The following is a 14949-nucleotide window of genomic DNA, read 5'->3' on the forward strand; positions in this document are numbered from 1 at the left end:
CAGATTCCATTGACCGGCATGGTTGGAATGTATTGTGTATGATACCAGGAGAGCAACGAAGCTCATTACTCCCATTTAGGAAGCAAATGTTCCTGCAGACAGAACTCCAGTCTCTCCACATTATTTGCGAGAGTTGGAACATTCAAGAAGTCACTTAGTAAACACATTAAATTGAATTGTAATCTTCCATTTCCTCTCACTGATGAAAATTTATGGATTTATTAATAAAATTTTTAAATGAATTATACTTACAGTTGAATGTTGGAAGTATTTACTTCAGCAGATTAAAGAATAATTTACACCCCCTTGTACTACACTCTGGCCAACAAGTGGATGAAGTCAATTTTTTTGATTGTGTAGCTTTCATGTTCTTTTTATTTTGTTAAAATGTTTCTCAAAGGATAATGAAAATATATGACCGAGAAAGAGGAAAATTTCCTGCGCACATAAAATTCGTACCACACACGGTGGCTGAAGTACAGCACTCGATCAGCACAATCATTTCTTCTTTGTAAGATGTAATCAAAAGCAATAGTTTCCCGAGGCATCCAGTGGCAGGGGCCAATTTCCCGTGTAACTTATCTTAGTTTCTGATGTTTGGTGGTCCTCTCTTTTCCTTGTCTCATCCTTGTTTGCTGAGATGTAATTCTGAGGGCACAGATGGCCCTCAGATAGCTGAAAGGCAGCTCCTCATTTGAGGAGGACATGTGAGCTGAATCTGATAGACCTCTGCAACAAAACACACACAAAATGCTGGCAGAACACAGCAGGTTGAGCAGCATTTATGGAAATAGATAATCAGTCAACTTTTTGCACTGAGACCATTCTTCAGAACTCAGTCCAAGCCTGCTGAGTTTTTCCAGAATTTTGAGTGTGCTGCTTTGGATTTCCAGCATCTGTGGAATTCATGTTTCTGATACTCGTCTCACCTGTAATTCACATCTCATGACTTCCTAGTAGGACCTAAATGCAGTGCTAATTGGAGGTGGTCAGTCCAAACTCAGGCTGCTACAGGGATTCAGAAAGTGCATTCATTGAGTGCAATCTCACACATTTTAGATTCCATTGGCAGGACAAGATCAAGAACTCTACTTGGTCTAGTTCCTTTATTTACTACAGGGCTACAGAGCTACCTGTGGACTCTTCTTACCTCGCTGAGATTGGCCAACTCAGCCCTTACCAGAAACTAACTTCCATGTAACATGACAGAATGTTGGCAAGGTTCCAACAGAAAAGCTTTGGAGCAGTGGGTACTGAAGACAGGACTTTCAAGTTCTCACTTCATCTTTAGAGACTGGCCTCAGATGAAGTGTTTTTCCTGCTCAAAAGTGGGATTCTGCACTAGATTATTTGAGAGTCCGCTGGAATTAAATCTCGCCTAAATCATTCTCTGAGGTAAATCTATTTGTCAGTACATGTTTACCATGGAATTAAACAAATCAGAGAATGTGTGCACAGGGACTGAACTAGTCAGGTTGATGAACTGAAGGAGGCTGGACCTTCCTGTTGACATTTGCTGATACAGAAGTACGGTTGTGGATGGGCGGAGATAAATTCCAGACTCCACAGATCCGGGATGGGGAGTTGTGCTTGTGCAGGTCTGGAGACCTTCTGTCTCAACCTGGACTGTTCATTTATTGGTTGGAGATCAGTCATCAATTCGGCTTCATATAAGGATGTATCACATCATTTTTAGAATTAGAATTAGAATATTATTTCTCACATCAATCTCACAACGAGGGAGTAAAAATCTTTATGTTGTGTCTCTGTCATTATGTACAAGCAATAAGGAAATGTGGGAAGATATTGCCCAGAGATTAAGATTGCATACATAATTGTTTTGTATACATGTGTGTACAGTCAGGTACAATGTATAGTCAGGTATGCAATCAGATCAATGTGTATTGATCAATCTGACTTCAGGAAATCTCATGAAAATGGATACAATGACCCAACACTTGGACCAGATCTCCAATGACCTAGCACTTGGACAAGATCATAACTCCAGCGACACCACATTTGGATCAGCTCCAATCCTCCCAGACTCGAACCCAATTGCATTACCTCTCCATCCTTCTCCAGACCAGATCTCATCTCCAACTCTCTGCATCTCCAGGTCCATTCTTGTCCTGTCTCACCCTGACAGCCATTCACCCACAGATCAGGTTACATTTACATCTGCAAACGTTTTTGGATCTCCAAGTGTCACTACCTGCATATTTAACTACCACCTCTCTTCAACAGGGAGTCATTCACAAAGTTTGTAATCTACGTAGGCCTCACTCAGCACAGGGTATCTCCTCAATGGCTGTTTTTCAGTGAGGAAATGTGAGATTTATATAAATATTAAACAAAGTTGTCTATCCCGTTCATACAGAAGGGAAACAGTGCAAATGCCGATCTGTAAAGCTACACAGCAGTGCCCCATTCAATAACCATCAGCTGTGTTCATTTTTTAAATTTTGCTATCAAACACCTTACAAGTTCAGCATTGCCGTGAATGTGACAAGGTCAAGTAAAACAGCATGAAAATAAATGCAGAAAAACACTGCTAATTCAGATTGGCAGGATGAGGATTTGTTTCTTATAAGATGCAGAGGCAAGCCAGTCCAGATAACATATACAAGAGGAAGTCTGCAGATGCTGGAAATCCAAATAACACACACAAAATGCTGGAGGAACTCAGCTGTCCAGGCAGCATCTATGGTAAAGAGTAAATTGTCGACGTTTTGGGCCGAGACCCTTCAGCAAGGCATATTGACCCTCACAGTGACTGGCACGCTGCTGTTTGCAGAGCATCTCACAGAACATGTTCCTAAAGCATTCAAAGTACCATCCACTGCTGAGGAATCCATGTTGAATTCTGCTGCCTTTACACAGTATCTGTACATCTGTACACAGCTATGCAGCGAGTTAAACAACTTCTCAAATATCGCTTGAGATGGAAGCTTTCTTCAGGGTTTTTAATGAGAACTCTTTACCAAGAAACCGCAGAAAGTTAAGTAAAATAACTATTAAATTCAACAGAGTACCATCACTGTAACATTGAAGCAGGTTTATGGGTTTGGTGAATGAGACAGAAAACATTGACTGTGAATGAGTATATTAATCATTTATTTACAAACAGTAAAAATTCAATCAAGCATTCATGTTCCCCCAAGTTACACAAACTACAAAGTTGAATATGCAACCAACAGATACTTAGTTAAAAGTGCACATGAAACATACCTTCAAGGGCTCTGCACAGCATGCCTTAGACAAAGGGAGAGAGAGAGAGAGAGAGAGAAGCTCCCACACATGCTACTCTTCATACCCTGGATACCCGAAACAGGACACCTGGTAGCCAAACAATGGGAAGAGCAGCTGCAATTTTTAAACTAACCAATCACGATAAGCAGCTTTTGACAAGCAGAATAAGCCATGCCTCCCACAGGACAATTGCACCCCTAAATATACTATTACTAATACTTTTGATTCGTCTCACAATCCGTAATACATGTATGCAACACTCCATAACTACACAGTGTAAACAAGAGTAAGATCATTGCACAAAGCTAAACTTAAACATAACACTCCCTTCGAATTATATCTACTAATTCGTTACCGATATAACCAAAAATATCGCTGTTTCAGGAGCAAATGAAGAGAGGATGGAGATGTATGTCTCTCCACCTTATGCTTCAAATTGAGTCAAAAATTAACCTGTGCAGGATATGATAAGAAAAACAGCTCATGTACAGGTAGTGATGTTCATAGAAAATGAACTGTGCCTCTAGAGGCCAAGACACTGCCATCCATGGGATGTCAAACATAACTACTGAAACAAAATGTCAAATGATCATTTCACTATGTGTTTGGTAAAAGAAGCACAGTCTCAGAGAATACTCTTGAAAACAGTCTTACTACACAGAATTTATTCTCACATCGAAAATGCTGGTCTTGATAAATGTGGTGAACTACATATACCTGTCTGGACACGCCCCCCCCCCGCTGACTGTTCCTGTGGCTCCTCCCACAGACCCCAGTATAAAGGCGATTGGAGGCACTGCTCCTCCCTCAGTCTCCAGGATGTTGTGTGATGGTCTCTTGCTGCTGACAATGCTCTCTTCCAGCTAATAAAAGCCTATCTCTCGCCTCACATCTCCGAGAGTTATTGATGGTGCATCAATAACATACTTGCTAGTGGTAATGACGGATGAGCAGACAGGTAACATGGTGCTCACCCAGAATGGTGATTGGGTGAGATACTTTGTGGCTTCTTAACATGTCCTCCGACCTGCAGTAGCCCCTCCGAGTCAAGAAAGGGACCGAGTTTACTAATGGGGCTTTGTTTTAGGAGAGATTCCTGCTTTGCGATGCACTGCACTTCCTCTTCATAAACTTGAACAACAAGAAGGGTTCTATCCTTTGCCTGATTCTGTTGCTCTGCGCTGAGAGGTTGCTTGCAGGTGTGCCAAGCATTGCGAAGTCTGCCTTTGTCTACTGCTGTTAAGGAACAAGCAATTTGTGAGAGCTGGCTTGTTGCTCTGGTAAGTGACTTCCAGTTTGAAAAGCACTCAAAGTGTGCACTGTGAGTTTGGAGCAGTGAAAAATGAGTGATGTTGGTTAACGTTTAAAGACATATTTCTGCATCTGCTTCAGGGACAGCTAAGTTGAAAGTTTCCTGCTGAGAATCAGCCAGGAATTCTGGCCAGTTAACCATGAAGAGATGGTGAGCTGATCAGCTTAGAGCCCTCTTATAGCAGGATCAGCCAGTCTGAGATCAAAGGGAACATAGTCCCATTGGTTCTTCTGGGTTGATTGCCTGATATGGTAGATCCTATTATATGCATAATTATAGAATCTCTTTGTTTCATTAAATATATAACCAAGCACAACCTTGCTGTTGGTAAAGAACTTGACATCATCTAGTTGCGTGTCCAGCTCTTTGGTTATCATCTCTGCCATCTCATTATCAAGTTCAAGCCTTGGTATGGTGAGAACTGGTTTGGGAGCAAGCTTTAGCTTGCCCAGTATGAATCCAACTTCACTTTATCCAGCAGCATCTGTGATCTTCAGGTACACAAACACAGCAATAGCTTTAGTTGACACATCACAGAAGATGCAGATCTCTTTCTTTTGAGCTGTAGATAGTGGAACTGTTATACAGGTTCTTGGAATTTTCAAGCCTTAAGATCCTGAAGGGAAGAACACCACTGCTCATGTTTCTCTTTAATGAGTGGGATATCCCATCCACAGGTACCTGAGGTCAACTCCCTTAGCATGAAGTGTCCCTGGATACTGACTGGAGCAGCAAATCCAAGAGGGTCAAGTAGGCTGTTAATAGTCGATAGCACACCACAACATGTCAAGGGACTTTCAGTATCAGCAACCTGGAATGTAAGGGTGTCGGTAATAAGGTCTCATCCAAGGCCCAGACTGTGCTGCATAAGAGGGTCATATCCAAGATCAAGATTCTGTACACCTTTGGCCAAATCTTCAGATGGGAAACATTGCCTGACCTCTGCACTCTTGGACACAATCTTACAGAGTCTGAGTCTTTGTGCCAACATGTCTTGTGCCACTTTCAGCACTGCTTCTTCTGCACTAGAAAATGATTTAAGACCATCTTCGACATAGAAATGCCTCTTCGTGTGCCTCCATGCTTCAGTCCTGAATTCCTTCTCTCCCTCGATGGCTGTCCTCTTAAGACCATAGATTGCCACAGCTGGAAAGGGGCAGTTACCAAATGCACAAACTCTCATCCAGCACTCCAGAATCTTCTGATCCTGTTGGAGGTCATGAAACCACAAGGATCTGAAGGGGTCGATGATCCTCTCTCACTAGGAAGCTGTGGAGCATTTGTTTGATGTCTGCCATCACTGCGATGGACTCAGTTCTGAAGCACACGAGGACCCCGATCGGACTGTTATTGAGGTGTGAACCCCACAAGAGCACATTGTTCAGTGACACACCTTGGAACTGTGCACTTAAATTAAAGATAATCTGCAATTGTTCAGGTTTCTGGGGGGTGGCAAAATCAAAGTTAGGCAAATGCCAGTATCCTTTGTTGGGATCTGGTGGAGATACTAGCTCAGCACGCTTGTTCTTGAAGAGTCTCTCCATGAACCCCGTGTATCGATCTTTCATTTCCAGTTCCCTTCTCAATGTGTGACTGAGAGACATGAGTTGACTAAGGGACAGCTCTCTGTTGTTTGGTAGGAACTGTGGAGAGTGTAAAGGAAGAGGAACTACCCATCTGCCAGATCTGTTTGAGTAGAGTATGTCAGGGCATTTGATTTGCTTATCACCAATCTTCTCTTTCATATAGAGTCTTCTCTGACAGGGAATGAAGTAACTTGGGCACTAGTCTTAAATGCACTGACTGCAAGCTGATGGGCACCATTGAGGCAGACTTCACCCACCATAACCCAGTCCAGATACAGGTGCCTTGCACTGTTCAAGTACCTGATGTGCATTCGGAGAATCTCCGCAGAAAAATCAAGTGGGGGGATCTTGACAGCTCTGGCCTTAAGTTGTGAATAACCATTTGTAGCTTGGGGAGTTTGGAATCCTTCACTTTTGTTGGGAATATGGTTGCACTCAGTGAGGGTTGGTAAGGGGAAGCAGATCTCCCTTCTGCTGACATCATGCCAAATCCACTGGCTCTTCTTCCAGCAAATTCTGATTTTCCAGAACATGTCTTTAGAGTGTATGGGGAAGCTGATATGTGCTGATCACATAGAAACATAGAAAACCTAAAGCACAATACAGGCCCTTCGGCCCACGATGCTGTACCGAACATGTACTTCCTTTACAAAATTACTAGGATTACCCATAGCCCTCTATTTTTCTAAGCTCCATGTACCTGTCCAGGAGTCTCTTAAAAGACCCTATTGTATCTGCCTCCACCACCGTCGCTGGCAGCCCATTCCACGCACTCACCACTCACTGCATAAAAAACTTACCCCTGACATCTCCTCTGCACCTACATCCAAGAACTTTAAAATTGTGCCCTCTCATGTTAGCCATTTCAGCCCTGGGAAAATGCCTTTGACTATCCACACAATCAATGCCTCTCATCATCTTATACACCTCTATCAGGTTACCTCCCATCCTCCGTCACTCCAAGGAAAAAAGGTTGAGTTCACACAACCTATTCTCATAAGGCATTCTCCCCTATCCAGGCAACATCCTTGTAAATCTCCTCTGCACCCTTTCTATAGTTTCCACATCTTTCCTATAGTGAGGTGACCAGAACTGAGCACAGTACTCCAAGTGGGGAGTTGCACTCAGTGCAGTGTCTGATAGCTTCACAGTTTTTTTGCTTGGTTGCTGTTGAAGCTCAGCACTTAAAACATATTGAATGCTTTAGAAAGTGTTTCCATTCTGCAAATGTTTTTTTCTCTCTGAATCTTCTGTATTCCCTTAAGGGCTGAAGATTCTTGAGGACCAGTCATTGTCTATTGAGGTTCATGATGGAGTTTTCTACTTCAGTTTTGTCGACTGTGATAGGGGCCCTGATTTTCCATGCTTCTGCTTGAGACTGCTCTTTGAATGGCCTGTTACTGGAACTTGACAGCATAAAGCCTGGATCATTTCGCATTTCTGCATTGCAGCAGATGAAGTCCACAAAGAATGAAAATGGTGGATAGGGCCATGATGCTTCATTTTATACTTGTTACATACAGTTTTCCACTCTTCTTGCATATTGTTTTTTGTAGTTTCTCCATTATAGGGTTTATTCCTCTTGCTGTATCCAAGAAACTCAGCCCAAGTTGGTAGCCCTCATTTTTCGCAGTTCCGATAACAGATCTGCAAGCTCCTATAGCTACTGTATTCTTTGTGTGAGAGGACTGGAAAGTCATCAACTATGCTGGAGAAGAACTTTTGATTACCTCTGGAGAATCAGAGCCCTTGTCCAACCTCTGTAGATCCTTCGCTGGATTATTAATATGAACTGCCCTAACCCTTCTTGCAGTGACGCCCCATCAAGCCACTCACAGAGAAGGCTTAGCTCTTCACTAGCTTTGAGACTTAATGGTTCCACAGCACTATGCAAGCTTGACTTCCAGGACAAATAACTGGCAGACTGGTTGTCGAACACTATTAGTCCTGCTGCGATTACGTTCCAACGGGCCAGATCTAACATACCTGCTGCCCCTGAATGAGAGCATTGTTGAGACTGGTTTGCTAAATGTGTGTCCTGGGATGGATGGAAATTCAGTCTGTCTATCTCTGTGCAGATGGGATTGACATCAATAGCTACTCTTGGCTGAGGTCCTTGCTGTGATGGAACTGCAGAAGGGGGTGTTGTGGTTGGATGTCAATACCTTGACTATGAGAAGGCATGTTGGCTGTGTGATGTGGACAGCTACTCCTGGTAGAGTGGGTCACACCATGCAGCACTGTCTTTATCATAGCCAAAATGCTTTTGGACATATTATTTAGTAAGATGCATTGATTGCTGTGATGGCAAAGCTCAACTGGTTCCAATTATACACTCACCACCTTCTAAGTCACCTGCCGCTTCATGCACCTTTGCCTCAGCTGAGGCGGCCTCAGCTTCACACTCTTCCTGCCTCTACACATGCTCGCTCTCTGTCGCTAAATGCTTTCTCCATGTACGCCGGTGGTATTAAATGTGATTCTCAGCTTTCTACATTTGCATCTCAACTTCATGCTTGGGAAACTCTGCTCTCATTCTTGCCACTTCAGCTCCTGCTGCAACTATGCTATTTGTGGTTTCAGTTGAGCATCGTAAAGACACGATAGATGAGTCACACTCTGACCTGATTTCCAGGTCTTGGTGATTGACATTGCTCGGGTTGGAAGCTGACATTACCGTCAATGAAATTCCGACATGTCTCCAGTCCACAGTGATGCCTCTGAAGACAAGTTCTCTTTTCACTCTACGCCATAGCATCCAGAGACCAGAAACACACACGTGGACTGCTGGGGAGGAGAGACAGGCTGCAGGCAAGAGGGATAGGTTCCAGATTTACAGAGAGGGACCTACTAAAGAAAGGCAGCCCAGTAGGAAGTGATGCATTATGGAAGGTGGGCAGTAGCCCAACCACACTTGAAGAGTGTGGCAGGAGGTGTCAACAATTGCCACCTCAAGGAATGAGTTCCTACACAATGGAGCAATTTTGGCAAGATATCTCATATTGCACACAGAAGCCCTGCCTGATTCGTCCCTAGATGAAGGTTGTTCTGCACCCTCTCCCCCTATCAGCCCACCATGCAAGAGATCAAGCCTCCAAAGCCAGCATAATAAAAAGGTCACTCAGTGTCCTTCATCTCCACTATTTAGACCTAATTTCTTCAGATTTTTATTTCCATTTCCTGAAGTGTGACTAATGGGAGAGCATTTGTAATCAGCTAATACATACATAACAAAACAAATGTTTTTCTGCTGTGCTCTATGATCCCAATAATTAATCAAAAAATACTCAAAATTAATCAAAAGAAATTAATCAAAATTGGCCATTTTACACTATAACCTGAAGTGAAAAGTGCCTTAATGTCTTTCTGTTAAAATGGCTGAGGGGAGGCGGTCAATTTAAAACAGGTATGTTCTGCTAAGAACATCACAATGTGTATGTTTTACAAATGATTTTCTGACATAACATGTGGATTTGGTCCAGGTGTCTGGTTACTTAAGTGACATAGCAATCCAATATCCTTTTTCTACAGCAGACAGCTGATTTATACAGTTATTATTGCAACAATTCTGAATTATGCAAGTACTTACTAGAAATTAATTTATCAAATTCCATACAGTAATTATGCACTAATTTGATTAATCACAGATCAGAGTTAAATTTTACTCAACTTTATAATGCATTCATTCAGTATGCTTGTTTTATGATTTTAGCAATGACATAATGATTATTCACGTTTAGTCAATGAGTAATGCAGTTGAGAATTTACTTTAAGTAAAGCAGTTGTACCTTATCTTTTACTTTGTCAAATTAGAGATAACGAGATTGTCTTTATTCCATTTTGATGAGGTAAGACGTGAAAGAGGAGTTGATTTGTGCCTTTTTTTACCTACTGTAACAGTAGTTTTTGATTAACCATTAACTTTCTTATCCTATTCAATCATGGGATGTGGATGTCAGCAGCAACAGTTACAATTAATTGCCTTTGAGAAGCAGTGGTGAGTTAGCCCCCTGAACTGCAGCAGTGTGCATAGTAACAATGCACGTAAGTGGAGAGTTTGATGATTCCCAGCAATGATAAAAGATATCATGCCAGGATAAGAAGGAGAAGGATGATCCATGCACCTAATTCTGTAAACTATTACCTTTATGAAATGGGCAGTCACTCTCACTCTCCCAAGCTATGTCTGCATTTGGACCAAGTCTGTTATAAACCTACAAAACTGTAAGACTTTGAGCAGAATTAGGCCATTCGGCTTACGTGGTCTGCTCTGCCATTCAATCATGGCTGATTTATTATCCTTCTCAACGCTATTCTCCTGTCTTCTCCCTGTAATTTATGACACCCTTACTACACCCTTTCACACCCCCAGGGGTGTGTCCTCTCTCCACTGCTGTTCTCCCTCTACACCAATGACTGCACCTGCTCCAACCCCTATGTGAAGCTTTTGAAGTTTGCAGACGACACTACCATCATCGGACTCATCCAGAATAGTGATGAGTCTGCATATCGACAGCAGGTGGACCAACTGGCACTCTGGTGCAGTCGGAACAATCTGGAGCTGAACACGCTCAAGACAAAGGAGATGATAGTGGATTTCAGGAGACATCCCCCCGCTATGTCTCCCCTCACAGTCCTCAGCAGCCCTGTGTCCACCGTGGAGAACTTCATGTTCCTGGGAACCACCATCTCTCAGGATCTGAAGTGGGAGCAGAACATCAGCTCCATCCTGAAGAAGGCCCAGCAGCGGATGTATTTCCTGCGGCTCTTGAGGAAATACAGTCTGCCTCAGGAATTGCTGCTGCAGTTCTACACTGCAGTCATTGAGTCTGTCCTGTGCACCTCCATCATTGTGTGGTTTGGAGCCACCACCAAGCAGGATAGAACCAGACTACAGCGCACAGTGAGGACTGCCGAGCGCATCATTGGAGCCTCCCTGCCCTCTATTGTGGACCTGTACTCTTCCAGGTTGAAGAAGAGGGCAGGGAACATCATAAAGGACTCCTCCCATCCTGCGCACGGACTGTTTGATCTGCTTCCGTCTGGTAGGCGCTTCAGATCCCTCCAGACTAAGACTAATAGGCATTGGAGAAGTTTTTTCCCTACTGCGGTCACTTTGCTGAACAGTTAACTGCCGGTTAACTGTCGGCTAACTATTACTTGGATTGCACTACCTGTATGTATAATCTATATTTTCATTTATATTTATCATTATTATTGTTATGAGCAGAGAGACAACATCTGCCGGAAGTAAATTCCTTGTATGTGCATAGGTACTTGGCGATTAAAGTCTGATTCTGATTCTGATATGCTCAATGATTTGGCATCCACTGCCATCTGTGGCAATGAATTCCACAGATTTACCACCATCTGGCTGAAGAAATTCCTCCTTATCTCTGTTCTAAAGGGAAGTCCTTCTACTCTGATGCTGTGCCCTCTGGTCCTAGACTCTCCCACTATTAGAGACACCATCTCCACATCCACTGTATCTAGACCTTGTAATATTTGATAGGTTTCTATGAGATCCACGCTAATTCTTATAAACTCCAGCAAGAATAGGCCCAGAGCCACCAAACACTCCTCATACATTAATCCTTTTATTCCAGGGACTAGTAAACCTCCTCTGGATATCTCCCATGCCAGCACATCCTTTTTTAGATACATATAGAGCTCAAAACTGCTCACAATACTCCAAATGCGGACAAACCAATGCCTTTTATAAAGCTGCCACATTACATTCCTTGCTTTTATATTCTAGTCAACTGGAAATGAATATTAACATTGCATTTGCTTTCCCTACTACTGATTCAACTTGCACATTAACCTTTAGAGAATCCTACACTAGGACTCACAAGGTGTTCTGCACCTCCAATCTCTGAATTTGCTCTTTGTTTAGAAAATAGGCCACACATTTATTCCTTCTACCAAACAGCATGCCCATACACTACCCTGCACTGTGGTCCATCTGCCACTTCTTTGTACAACCCCCCAGTGTTCCCAAGTCCTTCTGGACACCCTCTGCTTCCTCGGCATTACTTGCCCCTCCACCTATCAGGAAAGTCTGGAAACAAGTGTTCAAAAAGAACTGCAACTGAGCAGACTGTTTGTAATTAAGTTCTGCTTGATTACACTGTGGATGATTGTTTACAGCAACGTGTAATGATTATGAGTTGGCTGATGGGACAGTTCTTGGGATGACAGAACTTGCCTGGCACCTTCTCCTGAGAGGGAGGGAAGAATGTCCGGAATGCCGATGTGATATAGCCAAGTGTCCTCCCAAAGTGTGTGAAGGCTTTGTTTGAAGGTTGCAATATCTCTAAACTGTGTTTATGACTTGGCATAACCTTGGGATATATGACTGATGCAAACCTATGTTGATTGGTAGAGATGATTTTAAGGTATGCTGCATGAAACAATGTATCAGTGTGAATGCTGCCAGTTAACTCTAAATAACTTCTGGACTCTCAGAAATTCCTTAATTGTTAATAAAGCATGGAGCAAAGTTCAAAGTAAATTTTATTATCAGAGTACATATATGTCACCATATACAACCTCAGGATTCAAACCTTCAAGCCTCAATCTTAGGCTTAAAATCCATCTGAATTCGTCTTACAAAAAATGAATATCTGTCTCTTGTTCCAGTTCCACAATTCACGAGCTATCTTTCCACCAAGTACATTAAATGGTTAAATTGTTAACAAGGTTTCAACTCAAAGATAAGCATTGCAAATATTTCTAACATTTCATTCTGTGGCCCCAGCATATCTGGGAATGAGTAAAGGGAATGAAATGTAGCCACACGGTGGTCATATCTGACACATATTGGCAGGGACCTGGGCAGAAGTTATTTGAACCTTGATTTCCCAATACAGTCAGATGTAGCACTTACTGTATACGGGCAGGAGGAGTTGACAGAAACACCAAAATAGTTAAACAATTGACTCATGCCTCAAATGAGAGTTGTAATCTGATCACTGTTACTTAGTGGAGGAACATGCCCTAAGCCCACTAAAGCCGCACTGAAGCCCACACTCAATGACCCAATGATCTAGGAACAGCTTCTTCCTCTCCACCATCACTATTTATTTATTTATTTTGGAATGTCTAGCAATTTGTGCCTTTAAACTTTACTGCCGCCACAAAAAGAAAAACAGATTTCACATCATATGAGATAGTGATAATAAACTTGATTTTGATTCTGAAGTCCATTGAGTATCCACCTATTGTGCCATTTACCAGCACTTAGGTTGGTCAGCATTGTTGATGCACTACAAGAGAGGGTTACAGGGATCAGGCAGAAGAAGAGGCTAAAGTTTATTTAATAACAGAGCAGGATTAAAGGTCTATATGGTCTACACCATCTCCAGTTTCCCATCTATGGGTTTATGAAACCTAACTATACACGGGAAGCCAATGAACTTTGAGGTAGAACAAGGTTTAAGGGAACTACTCCTTGAATTCCTCACATAACTACTTCATCACAGACCTAGTGGCCTGAGAGTGGGGGTATTATTTTGTTGACCATTGCCTCCACTGAGTTACCTTGCCACCATTAAAAATAAATGCCCTGTAGGTGCACAGTGATTACATTCAGTGATCCCTCCCCTTCTTAAGAGTTTGGCATCGAGTGGCATAGGCTTGCTTCAGTGGTGGCACAAGTTTCTTGAAATTATCCAGATGCCTCACAGCTTGGTATGACAGCTGCTCTGCCTAACACCACAAGAAATCACAGAGATTGCCCAGTCCACCATGCAAAGCAAACTCCCCTTCATTGACTCCATCTACATTTACCACTGCCTCAGGAAAGCAGGCAACATAATCAAGGGCCCTTCCCATACCAGTCATTCTCTGTTCTCCCCACTCTTGTCAAATAGAAGCTTGAAGGCTGAGAGTTCAAGAATCCATTGTTATCAAAATCTTGAACTCCCGTACGCTAAGCTCTTGAACACTTGATCTCACAATCTACCTCATTGTGCTCCTTTCATTTTAACTACTCTTTCTCTGCAATTACCACACAATACCAGCATTCTGTTTTCTTTTTCCTATATCAATGTAATTATCTACGGCATAATCTGACTGCACGGCACGCAACATCAAAGTTCCTCACTATATCTTAGTACATGAAACAGTAATATACATATCTATAGTAATAAATTAATTGTGGTTAGTGTGGCCCAAAGCAAAAAAAAGATGATTTGTGTAAATGCTTAGTGCTTTACATGAGATACACACACTGAAATCTTATGTATCACAACAACAAATCGATGCAAGATCCATGCAGAGCAGCAAATCAGTATGCATTTTTGTTAGTGATTGAATTTTTGGTTGTTGTCTCTGTCGACCCATCTATAAGTATAACTCAAACACGAGAAAGTCTGTGGATGCTGGAAATCCAAAGCAACACACACTGGAGCAAATGCTGGAGGAACTCAGCAGGTCAGGCAGCATCTATGGAAGTAAATAGACTGTTGATATTTCAGGCTGAAACATGGAAGAAACATAGAAAACTTACAGCACAGTACAGGCCCTTTGGCCCACAAAGCTGTGCTGAACATGTCCTTACCTTAGAACTACCTACGCTTAACTGTAGCCCTCTATTTTTCTAAGCTCCATGTATCCATCCAGGAGTCTCTTAAAAGACCCTATCGTTTCCGCCTCCACCGGCAGCCCATTCCATGCACTCACCACTCTCTGCGTAAAAAAACTTACCCCTGACATCTCCTCTGTACCTACTTCCAAGCATCTTAAAACTATGCCCTCTGGTGCTAGCCATTTCAGCCCTGGGAAAAAGCCTCTGACTAG

At 42.5% G+C, this 14949-nt stretch overlaps 1 long non-coding RNA gene across 1 annotated transcript in view; it reads right to left on the minus strand.

The window, feature by feature from the left end:
* Positions 1-3314, minus strand: part of LOC140725153 (uncharacterized) — a 50124-nt gene extending 46810 nt beyond the window's left edge. Inside the window, exon 1 of the long non-coding RNA XR_012098278.1 lies at positions 3229-3314. This is a non-coding gene — a long non-coding RNA (uncharacterized lncRNA). The remainder of the gene's footprint in view (positions 1-3228) is intronic.
* Between the last annotated feature and the right edge of the window lie 11635 nt (positions 3315-14949).

This window comes from Hemitrygon akajei, chromosome 3, assembly GCF_048418815.1.
Source record: "Hemitrygon akajei chromosome 3, sHemAka1.3, whole genome shotgun sequence".
NCBI lineage: Eukaryota > Metazoa > Chordata > Chondrichthyes > Myliobatiformes > Dasyatidae > Hemitrygon > Hemitrygon akajei.